General features: G+C 44.3%; 1 protein-coding gene across 1 annotated transcript in view; it reads right to left on the bottom strand.

The window, feature by feature from the left end:
* MIB2 (MIB E3 ubiquitin protein ligase 2) overlaps nucleotides 1–12443 on the bottom strand; it is a 59915-nt gene extending 47472 nt beyond the window's left edge. The window contains exon 1 of the mRNA XM_089534317.1: nucleotides 12332–12443. The gene's annotated coding sequence lies outside the window, so the exon portion shown is untranslated. The remainder of the gene's footprint in view (nucleotides 1–12331) is intronic.
* Nucleotides 12444–15032: the final 2589 nt, after the last annotated feature.

Genomic DNA, 15032 nt, shown 5'->3' with positions numbered 1-15032 from the left:
ACACACATCCTGGCCTCCTGAAGCCCTAGACCAACATTCAAACTACTACAACACACAGGCATCCTAAAGAATCTATTTTTATAAGTGTCTGCACTTCAGGCAAGACTGATAAAGAGAAAGAAAGGAAGAAAGATGAAGGAGGGTGGAGAAAGAAGGAGAGGAAAATGGAGTGGCATGGGATGGGGTAAAGAAGGGTAGCAGACAGAAAAGAGGCCAGAGAGAGAAGATGGGATGGCACAACGCAACTTTGCCTTTGCCTAGTGGTGCCATGTGGCCCTCAGAAGATTAACTTTGAAGTTCCATGCCCCTGGCATCAGGAATTTTGTACATAAACACATCTCTGCTGCAACTTCAAACAATGGAGATTATTCAGATGGTATATTTTATTTAAGACAAATAAAAAGTCTCCCACCTCCCACTTCTGATAAAGCTCAAAACCAGAATTAAAAATACGCTGGAAACTCCTTTGCTGTGTTTGCATTAAGAAAAAGGACACAAGAAGCCAGCTCAAAGACACCGTCTGCAGCATTTAATAATGTCAAGGTTGGGCTGTGATGAATGGAGAACAAAAAAAGGAGGCTTTTTAAAACACAAGCAGGAAAGTCATAAATTAAAAGCAGTAAGAAGTGGTTGCCACAGAAATCCTTTGATTCAAGGCACCAGTCTTGATAAAAATAGAACTAGAAAGGTCAGGGTCTCTTTTTTAAAAATCAGAGTCACGATTGCATTTACATTCAATGCCTGGTTACAGGACCAGTTTCACCATCCTAATTTTGAAATCTTGATTCAAATTTGCCTTTCGAGTTTCGACCATAGCACTACAGTGGGCCCTCCACATTCCCTGGGCTGTGGAGGGTGACAAAGCGGCAAATAAAGAGTACTTTTTTAACCTGAGAGAATACCTTTCTAGGGCCTGTTACAGACTGCCAAAATAAAGCTGCTTTGGGTCTCTTTGGAGGTATGCTATTTAAATGATGCATGGGTCCTAAGAGTCCGGAGGTCGCGCCAAAGCCACACTCCATTCCTAAGCACTGGAGTGCAGCTTTGGTGCAGCTTCCAGATTCTTAGGATGCATGCATCATTTAAACAGCATACCTCCAAAGAGACCCGAAGCAGCTTTATTTTAGCAGTCTGAAACAGGCCAATCACATTTATATCGCTTATTGTTGAATCATATATTGTGATGTATTATATATGCACACATCTTCATTTATTACAGAGAGAGAGAGACAGCCTGGTAGAATGGTTTGAGTGCTGGACTAAGACTCTGGAGACCAGGGTTGAATCCCAACTCAGCCTCCGGCAAGTCACACTCCCACAGTTTCAGAAGAAGGTAAAGGCAAACCTGCTCTGACCAAATCTTGCCAAGGCACACAACAAGATGCACACACACACAGACGTACGTAATTACTTGCATGTACACACATACAAGAGAGGCAAAGAGGGGGGGAAATAAGCATACCAACTAAACAGCTGGTGATGGAAAGTTAATCTGCCCTCTCTCTTTCTTGGTTCACATGTCAGATGTTCCAGGAAAACAGATTATGCAATTGGGGGGGTCCTTTCAATGGAGAGAACAATTAAAATCCCAGCCTTGAGGGGATTAAATCTGTCAGTCACAATTAAAGGGATCAGCAGACAAGTTATTTGGGGGAGTCAGGAGAGGACAGACAAGCTGGACATAGTTAGGAAAAGCAAGGCCAGAGGGGCTATGCTATTTTCCCAATGCCTGAAAGAATCAGAGAACAGAAACAAAATGAAATGTACAGTTTGTAGTTTAAAATAGCACAAGAGCAGTGTGTTGCTTTCTAAAAGTTCCCACATATTATGGTCCCTGACGTCGCGGGGCGGTCAGTTGTGTCTGGGATGGGGCTGGGAGGAACGATCGGCTACTGTATTGTGCTCAGGGGCAGTTGGCATTTGGGCGTCAGCTGAGAAATCCCCTGTTCTTTTCTCGTTACATCGCAGAACATGCCCTTTCTTATTTGTGAAAGGCTTAGGGGTGGACACTCTCATTTTATGCCAAATATTTAACAGAGACAAAATCAAGGAGACTTGTTCTGACAGTATCTAAATCTAGAGAAGCTCCTAGTGCAAAGGTATACCATATATACTCAACTATATGTTGACCTCTGGTACAAGTTGAGGACAGGTGGTAAAATGATGGATTTTGATATGACCTGTGGATAGGCCGAGGGTAAAACATAGGGCCATATAACAAAGGATCTAAAGGATGAAGCAAAGGAAAACAGTGCCAAAGCAGCTGCAAAATTCCAGCAGGAATAACTGTTTTTGCTCACTCTAAAGGCTGATGCTTCTAGGACAAATTATGTCTTCTGTCTCTTGCCTTTCCCCAGGGAATGGTTCCTTTTTTATATGTGAGTTACAGCTGTCATTTTGGAAGACCATGGACCAGATGGATAGACTTAATCGAAGAGGACGCGGCCTCTTTGAGCAGAGCAACTGAGGACAGGGTGTCTTGGAGATGCCTCATTCATAGAGATACTGGAGGTCAAAGTCGACTTGAGGGCAGTTGACCACAAGAACTATTAAGACCCTTATGTCCTCTTCACATGTCCTGTTTTCAAGCCAGGTGCCAACCATCCAATATTTGTGCATTTCACTTTTCTTGCCTAGATATATAGTGCCTTATCTCTATTGAAATTCATTTTGTTAGTTTTGGCCCAGCTGTCAAATTTATCAAAGCTATTTTGAATACAGATTCTGCCCTCTGGGGCATTAGCTAGTCCTCCTAATTTGGTGTCATCTGCAAATTTGAAACACATGTCTTTTTCCATGCCATTAACACAGCCATTTACAAAGAATCATGTGCTCCCTACAGAATAAAGCAAGCTGCCTTATATTGAATCAAACTACAAGTCCAGCTCATTATTGACTGGCAGTAGCTCTCCAAGATTTGAAGTAGGATTCTTTTGTACCCAGAAGCCCTGATACTCTCTTCCTGTCTCCCTTTCGTGTACCTTGGGCCCCACAATTTCTGTTAAAGATGTAATATCCAGGAACTGGCACACCATAATGCAAAAAACAGTGCAAAAGTAAAGCTGTTCTTGGCCTGTTACAGACTGCCAAAATAAAGCTGCTTTGGGTCTCTTTGGAGGCATGCTGTTTAAATGATGCATGCATCCTAAGAATCCGGAAGCTGCGCCAAAGCTGCCCTCCAGTGCTTAGGAATGGAGTGTGGCTTTGGCGCAACCTCCAGACTCTTAGGACCCTTGCATCATTTAAATAGCATACCTCCAAAGAGACCCGAAGCAGCTTTATTTTGGCAGTCTGTAACAGGCCCTTATTAGGTTTTTCACCATCCTTTTTGAACCACTGTATTCATGAGTTGGATTCTTAGCCTTCCTCTCTGTTTCAAAAATCCTACTCTGACCCCAAAAGAAAGGAATGTGTCCAATAAAACTTGCATGCATTTTAAGCAGGTTTGTGTAAAACTGAATGAAGTTGGATAATTCAACGTTTGACTGCAGTTGTGGAGCCTTTGAGAGGTGGAAGAAGGTTGGCAAAGGGACTCTAAATTCTCTGCTGATCTTTTAATTCTACCCAAGCTAATCCCAGAATCCTCTTGGGCAGCTGACATCTTGCTTAGGCACATTTGTAAAACGGACGATGTCTCCTTTTGCCTTGCTGGCAATGTCTCCTGAATGCCAAAGGAACCTTTATGTAACTGAGCTGAGGGCACAGACGTGGGAACTGCCCAAGCTTTTCCTCTTATTGAATGGTTTCAGAGGCACATTTTGAACAACCTGGTTGTCACTGCTTAAATAAATGGTGCTTATTCACACTTGGGAAAAGTGTACCTCTTTTTTCCCCCAGATACGTGCACGCACACACACAGCTACAACAGAATCCACAACACAGCAATACTTCTGGGTCAACAAAAAAGCACAAAGTACACCATGCAAGCTTTCAAAGCGCCACTGGCTTCTTCATCAGCCCCTTTATTATGTAGAGAACATTGAATTTCTCAAGAAATCTAAATCTGGGAAAAACTTTTAGGTTTTGTATAGGTAAAACTTGCCAATAATAGTCCAAAGGAAGAAGTTTTACCTTTGCTGTAGGTAAGAAACCTCAAAGAGTTAAGTCCCAGTCCCTTAGTCCCTTGTTTAGGATTCCCACGTTGCAGTGAAATTGTGTTGTTGCTAACACAAGACTGCTGTGGATGGCAATGGGAAACACATTGTACTTAGCAGGCAAGCTGAGCAGTTGGATGGCAATTGTTTCATACTAGCCAAACAAAGCTGTCAAACGTGGGCCTGCTGGGAATTTTGTTTCTCCCTTTATAAAGCCACCTGTTCGGTTTCTGTTTTCATGTTCCCCATTTCTTCTCTTTTGTAACATTCAGGGACCTATGGCAAAAGGCTGGGGAGGGAAAATTTCTTTCACTTCGTGTATTTGCAAATATGCCTAAGTTAACACAGGGGATGTGTTCCTGGGCATTATTTCTTTACCAGAAAATTTAGTATCAGAGGCAGAAATAACATGGAAAAAATAAGTCCTACACCACAAAAAAGAAGAGCAGTTCTACATATTTCAGGCCCTATACAGACAGGCCAAAATAAAGCTGCTTCAGGTCACTTTGGAGGTATGGTGTTTCAATGATGCATGCATCCTAAGAGTCTGGAAGCTGCATCAAAGCTGCACTCCAGTCCTTAGGACTGGAGTGTGGCTTTGGTGCAGCTTCTGGACTCTTAGGACACATGTATCATTGAAACACCATACCTCCAAAGTGACTCGAAGCAGCTTTTTTTTGGCCTGTCTGTATCAGGCTTCAGTAAACTCCCCCCCCCCAAAAAAAAACTAACATTATGGTCAATGGAGTAGTCTGACCCAAGAAGGTGAGGCCTGCCTTCTGCTTACAGGTGACCATGGGTCTTTATGCTGATTTGTCATCCTACTAGGGGATTCGTCTGCCCCTAAAGCCTGTTCATAGAATAAGGCCTTGGGATGAAAACCCTAAACACATCTCTCCTCCTCCACCTGCACACTAGTGCAAAAGAATGAGATCCCCCACCAAAAGCTGTAGGTAGAATGCCCCTGCTGCTTCCTTAGCCCTGGGACACTGACAAAGAAAGATGGTCTGACCGCATGCAGAGTGCCCTGGCCATTGAATCCTGTACCACTGTGAGAATATAAGGTAGGCTTTAAGCTTCCAATTGTAACATTTAAAAATAAAACAAAACAAAACATGTTGCCTCCAGCTGACATTTGTCTGGACAGTATTAAATCTGCAAGCAGCATGAGGCAGCCTGACAGAAGATGTTCCAGCAAAGCGTCTGTGTCTCCCATGGCACTGTCAGATCAAGGACACAGAGAACATGGATCAGCCCAGCAGTTGAGAGGCCAAACCTAGTTTGCACTAACTCACTACCAAAGCAGGCCTGGACATCAGAAGAAAACCCCATTGAACTTAATAGGGCTTCTTGTAGCTATTTACTGTCAAGATTACTTCGACTTCTGATGGCCCTATGAATAATAGATTGAAAGTATAATAGAATCGTACTGTTGGAAGAGTCCAACCCTGAACTGCCATGTAAGAATACATAAGATCCTAGAGTTGGACAAGACCCCAAGGCCATCCAATCCAATCCCATTCTGCCTTGCAGGAGTTGTTGAGTGCCTTCAAGTTGTCTCAGATATATGGTGCCCAGAAGGTGAACCTATCTTGGGGCTTTCTTGGCAAGATAGTGTAGAGGGATTTGCACCTTCGCCTTCCTCTAAGTCTGAGAGAGGTTGACTTGCAGGATCCATGGTGGAATGGGGATTTGAACCCTGGTTTCTAAAGTCATAGTCCAATGCTCAAACCATTCATGGCCTGGACACAGTGGGCCTTAATCTCAAGTAAATGAGTCTGGGATTTGGCCCTCAGTAACCTTATACAAGGCAGTGTATCCTTAGCACCCCCAATATCATTATGGAGATCATAACAACCTACTCTACAATGTCACTTTCGGGTTTTCTAAGACAGAGAAATGGCACTTAAAGAGGGAAAGTCAGAAAGTAACCATAAGGCCTACATGTGGTTGACAAAAAGTTTGCAGAAAATGTAAGTTTTTAATGATTTCAAGTTAAGCTTGTATAAAACCCTGGGCTGCTATATGGGTCTTTTCACCCATTATTCACAGGCTGCTCAAAGATTCTGTGCTGTTGTTGTATAAATGAACATTTCTTAAAACTAAGACTGGAAAACCAAAACCATGAATTCTTACTGAAGGTTAACATTTAACCAGTCCATGCTATCAAATAATTAAAAACAAGGGAAGTAACCTTAAACAGCTGGCAACTATACACACTTTAAAGGATTCTTACAGAATCCTAGAGTTGGAAGAGACCCCAAAAAGGGCCATCCAGTCAAGCCGCATTCTGCCATGCAGGAACTCTCAATCGAAGCATCCCCATTGACAGATGGCCATCCAACCTCTGTTTAAAGACCTCCAAAGAAGGAGACTAGACTATCCTCCATTGAGGAAGTGTGTTCCACTGTCAAACAGCCCTTACTGTCAAGAAGTTCCTCCTAATGTTAAGGTGGAATCTCTTTTCCTGTAGCTTGCATTTATTCTCTGGAGCAGCAGAAAACAAGCTTGCTCCATCCCCAATTGTTTTATTTTTTAAAGGTGGTTTTTGCTGGGTTATCACCACATTCCCATTCGTTTCAGCAATAATCTCCACATTTTGTTCCCTTAATCCTGCCCTGTGTAGAAGAAAGCACCCCTCTGGGCAGCTCTGAGGTCACCTTTCACTGCCAATAAGCAATCCCCTTGAAATACAAGAGAGAAAGTGACAGAGTTCTGACTCACAATGCCAACCCCTGAGCTTGCAATTTTAGCCTTTCACGGCTGGCAAGGACACCAGCACTTGCAGAATGAACAGAATGCTGAAGTTACCTGAAGCAAAGGTTTTGCACCTCTCCTTTTTAAAGGGGAGAGAGAATACCAATGTCCCCAAGCTCCTTCCCATGTGTTTGTCTGGAACCATTTACCTGTCTAGCACCCTCTCTTTTCTGTCTATGTCCTTTCCACCTTGTTACAGCTGCCTTTTCTTGTCTGCTGTCTAGTTCAGTAGTTCTCAGACTTTTTACTCTTATGACCCCCTTTATATCTGCATGTTCCCCATCCTGTTTGGTGTGGTATATAGAATCACAGAGTTGGAAGAGACCACAAGGGCCATCCAATCCAACCTCATTCTGCCATGCAGGAAATCTAAATGAAAGCATCCCCATTGACAGATGGCCATCCAGCCACTGTTTAAAGACCTCCAAAGAAGGAGACTCCACTACACTCCGAAGGGAGTCTCTTCTACTGTTGAACAGCCCTTACTTTCAGGACGTTCTTCCCAACATTGAGTTGGAATCTCTTTCCCTGTAGCTTACATCCATTGCTCTGGGTCCTAGTCTGTGGAGCAGCAGAAAACAAGCTTGCTCCCACCTCAAAGATCTTTGTTTAGTGTGCATATTTTCATTCACACAATGGACATACATACACTTCTCCCTAGGATCCACTCCACCAAATAGCATTTATTTTTTTAACTCAGCCTGTCTTACACTATTCCTGGAGGATTTCCTACCCCAAAAACAATGCAGGAAGGCAAAGCAAAGTCTGTCATATGAATGTACAGTACTTCATCCCATGGATTAACATTACACCGTATCAGCCCTGGTTGATTTGTTTGTGTTACAAAGCTTTCTCAAGGGGCCAGATCCCAAGGGAAGCAGTAACTCAGAAAAGCAATCCTTCCCAGATCCAGGAGGGTGGGGACAGGAATAAGACAGCAAAGAAACATCGACCTGTTACAGACGGCCAAAATAAAGCTGCTTCGGGTCTCTTTGGAGGTATGCTATTTAAATGATGCATGCATCCTAAGAATCCAGAAGCTGCACCAAAAGCTGCACTCCGGTACTTAGGAATGGAGTGTGGCTTTGGCGCAACCTCCGGACTCTTAGGACCCATGCGTCATTTAAATAGCATACCTCCAAAGAGACCCGAAGCAGCTTTATTTTGGCAGTCTGTAACAGGCCAACATTTCTCATTGCGCTCTTGTAACTAAGGCATGCCCTTGATCAAATAAAATAAAAATGCGAAGTCGTCAATTATTTTGGCCCCAATTGAATTCCACGTCGGTCAGATTGCCAACGAATTCCTCATGCTTCAGCATAATCAACAAGGGGCATGGGGAAATGACCAATGTTACCTGCTCTCCGCAGGCACCAAAATTGGTTTGGAGTAGTTACAAAGGCAGTAAACTGATAAACTGAAGTTGCAAACAGATGTCTGGCATTAAGACAAGGTAGTGAGGATGGTGGGAGAAGGAACAGAGCTCCGTAAAGCGTTCAGATAATAAATCATGACATAAAGAGGCCAGGGGATGGTCTGGTATAGTTCTTGAGTCTGTGCGTTGCACTCTTCATGGAACAGGTGTCCAGTTACAGCTGCTCTCTAAAAGGTTTTATCATCTTCTTGTAGATAATTATAATAATCAGAGTTCCATTCCTAAGCACCGGAGTGCAGCTTTGGTGCAGCTTCCGGATTCTTAGGATGCATGCATCATTTAAACAGCATACCTCCAAAGAGACCCAAAGCAGCTTTATTTTGGCAGTCTGTAACAGGCCTTAATCATTTTGTTGTGTTGTTATGTCCCTTGACTTATGGCAACCCTTTCATATGGTTTTCTTGGCAAGACATACACAGCAGAAGTATGGCACTGTCTTCCTCTGGCATGCAGGAATACACAATCACAGCACCTAAGCCTCTGCTCATAGGGCATGGTTTCCAGACATGTCACTATTTTGGTCGCCCTAGTCTCGAGGTGCTCCAGCTTCTCAACATATCCCACATTCCTCATGGCAGAATTAGATTGCCATACCCCACAACTGTCCTGATGTGGCAGGATAATCCCAGTTAATCTTCTCCACCCATTTTTTCTGCTGCTTCTAAAATGTCCCACTTTCTCCCTCCTCCTCCTACTTTCCCCCTTTGTCTTCGTCTTACTTCAACTGCTGCAAACCAAGTTCTAAGTATAATGGTAGCTTGCACTCAATTCATTCAGAACTTGGATATCATGTTCTCAGTACAATGGTAGCTTGCACTGCCAGGAGGTTCAAGTAAAGGCTAACAGATGCAATCTCTCTTTGCTTTTACGTTCTTCCTAAGTAAGGTGCCATCTTGACCACACTCTGACGTTTCTTGGCCACACGTGTCTTGGTTTTCATCTGTGATATTTTGAAGGGTATTAATTACAATGGTGCAGAATTACCATATTCCTTCTCTGTCTTGCATGCGGGTTCACTGATATGACAAAGGAGTTGGAAACACCCATCAACACATCCAAATTCTCTCCTTCAAGCTATGAGAACAGATCTGCGTTCACTCCCTGGGTTCCCTGTCTGGCCCACATCTCTATCCTGGGGAGAGAGCAGATCAGAGGATGTTAAGCCTAAGCCGTCCTGATGCGCCTGGGGCCCAGAGCATGGCAGCTGCTCAGAAGCAGAACAAATTGGATAGTGAGCCATCGCTTCCCCCCTTTCTAACATTCACATCCTCTTCATTAAAATGGGGAAAGAAAGCAAAAAGATTCAGTTTCAGTGACACCAAGCAGCAAGTAACTGGCAACGCTACAGAAAGTGTACATGATAAAGGTTTGTCAACTGAAGCATGAAAAGAGGGCAAAGAGCCTGTTCTTTTGAAGCAATTGATCCAGCTTTTGCCATGATGTTCAACAGAAAAACGTGGGGAGAGTGCTGATCTCTGGAAGTAATGTGGACAAAATACAGTATGTTGTTGCTGCTATTGTGAACCCTTACTTATGGCGATTATCGTGAAAACCCCCTTAGATTTGTAGGCTTGTATAGGTGAAATGTGTACATACAAGTGCCTTCCATGAGTTCAATGCCACTTACTCTTCAGTAAGTGTGTCAAGGATAGATTGCAGGCAGCCTTTATGAATCCTAGGAGGGCTCAATGACTATCACTGTCTTAAAGGTTCTTAGGGCTTCATCATTTATATAGAACATTTTTAATCTCTGCCTAGGAAGTATATATATTTCTCAGCACAGCTGTTTCAACATTGTAAAAGGAGTCATAAATGCTAACAGTTTCAATACCTTTCCCCCCCTTCCAGATGTGTTGGACGGCCAACCCCACCATCATGAAGGGCCCAAATCCAAAACTATCATAAGGGTGGGGGTTCTTGTTCAGTTTATATCAAAGAAAAAACCATTCAACCCTTAAATATGGGGCATCTCTTATAATAAGGGACCCCTGCCAGCCCTATATTGAACAAGATTCCTGGCCCTGAAATAAGGGGCATCCCTTATAACTGGACACTTGTTAGAAGAAACCTCTTGGGACAGATCCTAATAGAGATCACAGCACATCGCTATCTGATAGAAAACACGAGCGACATGTCATTTGAACAGTGAAACTCTATGCCAGAACACACTAAATCCCAGCTCAGATCTCGCCGCTTGTGCAAACACTTTGCTTTCTCACACCATGAAAGTTGCATCCGGTGGAAACTTAGCCTCAAACACATATGAAACGGTGCAATAAATGAGAGCGTCCATATTAAATATGAGCCGTATCTGCACTGCATAACCAGACAACAATATAGCTAGACCTGCATTTGGACAATAAAATAGCTCTTTTCTTATCTTAACACAGTTGTTTATCAAATGCACAGTTCCCTCCTTCTGTAAAGAGAAGAGTTTTATTTACTTCATTACACTCGTCCCTCCAAATTTATGGCTTTGACTTTTGCGGATTTGATTATTTGTGGATTTGGTGAATATGCTCTTCTAGGAATCTCTCAGTCCTCCAGAGAAATCCTGCTAGACGTTGGCCATAGAGTTGCACTGGAGGCTCTAAAGATTCCCAGAGAAAAGACTCCTCTGGGCATCTCTAGTTCCTGCAACACAATTCTATGGTCCAAAGCCTGGCAGATGTTGACCACAGAGTTGCACTGGAGGACCTAGAAATCCCTAGAGAGGTATTCTCTCGGGTTAAAAAACGGCATTCATCCTTCCACATTTGTAGCTTTGACTTTTGCTGATTTCATTATTCACGGATTGTATGAATATGTCCTCTACGAAGATCTAGGTCCTTCAGAGCAATTCTATGTTCAACTTTAACCAAAAGTCATAGAATCAGTCAAAGGCCATCCAGTCCAACCCCATTCTGCCATGCAGGAAATCTCAGTCAAAGCATCCCCATTGACAGATGGCCACCCAGCTTCTGTTTAAAGACCTTCAAGGAAGGTGACTCCACTACACTATGAAGGAGTTTGTTCCATTGTCGAACAGCCCTTACTGTCAGGAAGTTCCTCCTAATGTTGAGCTGGAATCTCTTTTCCTGGAGCTTGCATCCATTGCTGTGTTTCCTATTCACTGGAGCAGCAGAAAAAAAGCTTGCTCCCTCCTCAATATGACATCCCTTCAAGTATTTAATCAGGGCTATCATATCACCCCTTAACCTTCTCTTCCCCAGCTAAACATCCCCAGCTCCTTAAGTCATTCCTCATAGGGCTTCACGGTTTCCAGACCCTTCACCATTTTAGTTGCCCTCCTTTGGACACATGGCTCCAGTTTCTCCACATCCTTCTTAAATTGTGGGGCCCAGAACTGGACACAGTGTTATTCCAGGTGGGGCCTGACCAGAGCAGAACAGAGTGGCACTATACTTTCCCTTGATGTAGACACTATCCTTCTATTAATACAGCCCAGAATCGCATTGGCCTTGTTAGCTGCCGCATCACACTGTTGACTCACGTTCAACTTGTGGTCCACTTGGACTCCCAGATCCCTTTCACACAGTCTCCTTAATCCAAGTGTCCCTGCCCTAAATGCGGTGCCTTACATTTCCCCTGTTGCATTTCATTCTGTTTGCTTCGTTTAGTGATTTAGTGGAACTGGAGGACCTAGAGATTCCTAGAGAAAAGGCTTTGCTAGGCATTCGTCATTCCTCCAGCGCAACTCTATGGTCAATGTTGGCAAAGATCGACCATAGAGTTGCGCTGGAGGTCCTAGAGATTCCTAGAGAGGACACTCCCCCAGGCATCTGTAGCTCCTCCGGGGCAACTCTATGATCAATGCCGGCCAATGCTGACCATAGAGTTGCCCTGGAGGACCTAGAGATTCCTAGAGAGGCGTTCCCACAGGTAAAAAGAACGGTGTTGTTGTTATTTCCCCCATCCGCGGGGCTGCTGTGCCCTTAAGCCGAGCGAAGGTGGAGGCAAGGCAGGGCCACGGAGCCCACCTTCCACCCCGCTCCCCTCAAAAGCCCCTCAGGCCCTGGCCTTCAGGAGGCAACGCGCCACTTACTGCAAAGTTTCTCGCCTGCGCTGCCTTCCCTCCGCCGCTCCTTCTCCTCAGAGCCGGCGCCCTCTCCGCGGCGGCTCCCTTCAGCTCCCAAGGCCAGCCCGCGGGGCGCAGGGGCCTCTGGGACTCGTAGTGCCTTTGGCGCCCCTCGCCGGGCGAGCCTCCGGAGCAAAGACTCCCTTTCCCAGAATGCACCGCGCCGGGCCCAGCGCAAGCCACGCCCCTCGACCGTCCCCCGGGGCTCTTTGGCTCCCAGCGCTCCTCCTTCCCTCCAGCGCCACCGCCTGGAGGCAGCGTGAATTGCAGGGAGGGAAGTGCTTGGGGCTTCTTTGAGCAGAGAAGTCTAAGGTCCACATACTATATATATCTCCATATCTAGAGAAGGTTCTCTCTCTAGTCATTTGCACTTTTATTGCTTCTGTTGTGTTAAAACTAAGTTCTTTGACTGTAATAAAGGTTTTATATGGGATGGGAAGATCTCTTGTAGCGCCTTTGAGGCTCACTGAAAGAAAGAAGTTGGCAGCAGCTTTTGTAGGCTTTGGGCTACTTCCTCAGATGCATTTGGTTACTATTGTTATTATTATTGAAAGATATAGCCATGTTAGTCTAGAATCAGCATGCGAAGGGGTCTTGTAGCGCCTTTGAGGCTCACTGAAAGAAACAAGTTGGCAGCCGGAGCTTTCGTTGCCACTGGTTTACATTGGCGTCATTCCTTCCTGAAGGGGCGAACCAAGAAACTGGTGCTGCTGGGGGACTCTTGTTTGACTCCTTGGCTGTCCTCCATGGCATTCAACATCTACATGACACAATGAAAAGTAGGACTTGTATGGCAAGCAACTTCAGAGCATGGTCAAGATGGCAAAAGAACACACAAGCTAGCAGAAGGTACAGCAGTTGGCTTTTCCCTGCGCCTACTGGGAAGGAGAAGGCTTTCCCTTGTCTTCCTCGCTCCTCTCTACTGAGTTAACTGGGTGCAAACTACCTTTGCACTTTGGAGTCAGTTTGCAGCAGACAAAGCAGGAGGAGGAGAGAGAAACTAGGACATTTGAAATGCAGCTGAAAAATGGGATGGCCGAGGATAAGTTGGAACGGTCCCTGCCAAATTGTGACAGTTGGAAGGTACTCAGGAGGGAATTTCATAGAATCCTAGAGTTGGAAGAGACTGCAAGGGCCATCCAGTCCAACCCCATTCTGCCATGCAGGAACTCCCAATCAAAGCATCTCCACTGACAGATGGCCATCCAGCCTCTGTTTAAAGACCTCCAAGGAAGGAGACTCCATGACACTCTGAGGAAGGAGTGTGTTCCACTGTCAAACAGCTCTTATTATCAGAATGTTCCTCCTAATGTTGAGCTGGAATCTCTTTTCCTGGAGCTTGCATCCATTGCTCTGGGTCCTAGTCTCTGGAGCAGCAGAAAACAAGCTTGCTCCCTCCTCAATATGACACCCCTTCAAATACTTAAACAGGGCTATCATATCACCTCTTAATCTTCTCTTCTCCAGGCTAAACATCTCCAGCTCCCTAAGTCGTTCCTCATAGTTACCTGGTTGTATGGCAAGCAATACCTGTTGAAAATATAATACACAAATATTAAAGGTACAGCAAGCAACTCTCTCCAGCTTTCACTTTGGCAATCTTACACAGCAAATCAGGTAGCACTTCCCTTGAGGGCATGTGGTCCTTTTCTATTTTGTTATTGCAAAAAGGAGGGGGCTCCTTAGAAACCCCTGAGCGGTCAAAAAAGCTTGGCTTGGGATCCCAGGTTGGAAATGGATGCAACAGGGAAGGACGCTTGGCACGGCAGTTGCCTGTGGAATGGTGTTTGGGCCGGCTAAATGGCATCTGGATTAACAGGAGACCAAGGGCATAACCCACAAATGTCTGCAAGCAACCCATTTGACACATCAATGGAGAAGACTGAGGCTGTAAAGGTTGCTCCGCTCACATTTTAAAGCCTTCTGGAGGATGGAAGGATGCGAATCCAACTTTATTAACTAGGTGACACAATTAGGCTGAGCTTTAGGGAGCCTTTATGAATTTGACGGTGAGATTTCGTACACTTTTTATGTGATCAAGAGACTCCTTAAAAATAAATTCTAACTAGGAGCAAAAAACTGGGGACTTTTAACGTCAGAATTGAGGAGTTAAGGGGCATAAATGGTTAACAAAAGTGAAGAATATGTAATAGACAGATAGATAGATAGATGATAGATAGATAGATAGATAGATAGATAGATAGATAGATAGATAGATAAAAAGTATGAGAAGTGAGTCTTTTACCTTTTAAGACTGATAAGGACTAGGTCAGTCTACTGAAGCTGGAGATAGGAATCTAATACAGCCAAGCAAATATATGGAGTCTATATGGAAATATTTGAAGACAGAGACATCTGATGGTGAAAAGAAGGAATAGTAGCCAATAATAACCCAAACAATTACTTTCTCTTTTAGTTGCGCCTGTGGATTTAAAGAAATGATGATGATGTGACGGTGATGATGATGACGATCCTGCCTTTTCCCCAACACTGGAACTCAGAGCATCTTACAGTTTAAAAGAACAGTACAATTAAAAACATACAAAAGTGATGCGCATGTCCCAACCCAACAACCTACCGCTACATCATTCATATAGTCCGCCATGTTATATACAGGGACAAGAAAGGGTGGATGGCAAGGCAGGTTTGTGTGGGCACAGATGACCAT

Source organism: Sceloporus occidentalis, unplaced genomic scaffold (genome assembly GCF_023333645.1).
Source record: "Sceloporus occidentalis isolate IW3139 unplaced genomic scaffold, rSceOcc1.0.p SCAF_8, whole genome shotgun sequence".
Classification (NCBI taxonomy): Eukaryota; Metazoa; Chordata; class Lepidosauria; order Squamata; family Phrynosomatidae; genus Sceloporus; species Sceloporus occidentalis.
The sequence above is the reverse complement of the archived record's forward strand: the minus strand, read 5'-3'. Positions and strand labels throughout refer to the sequence as shown.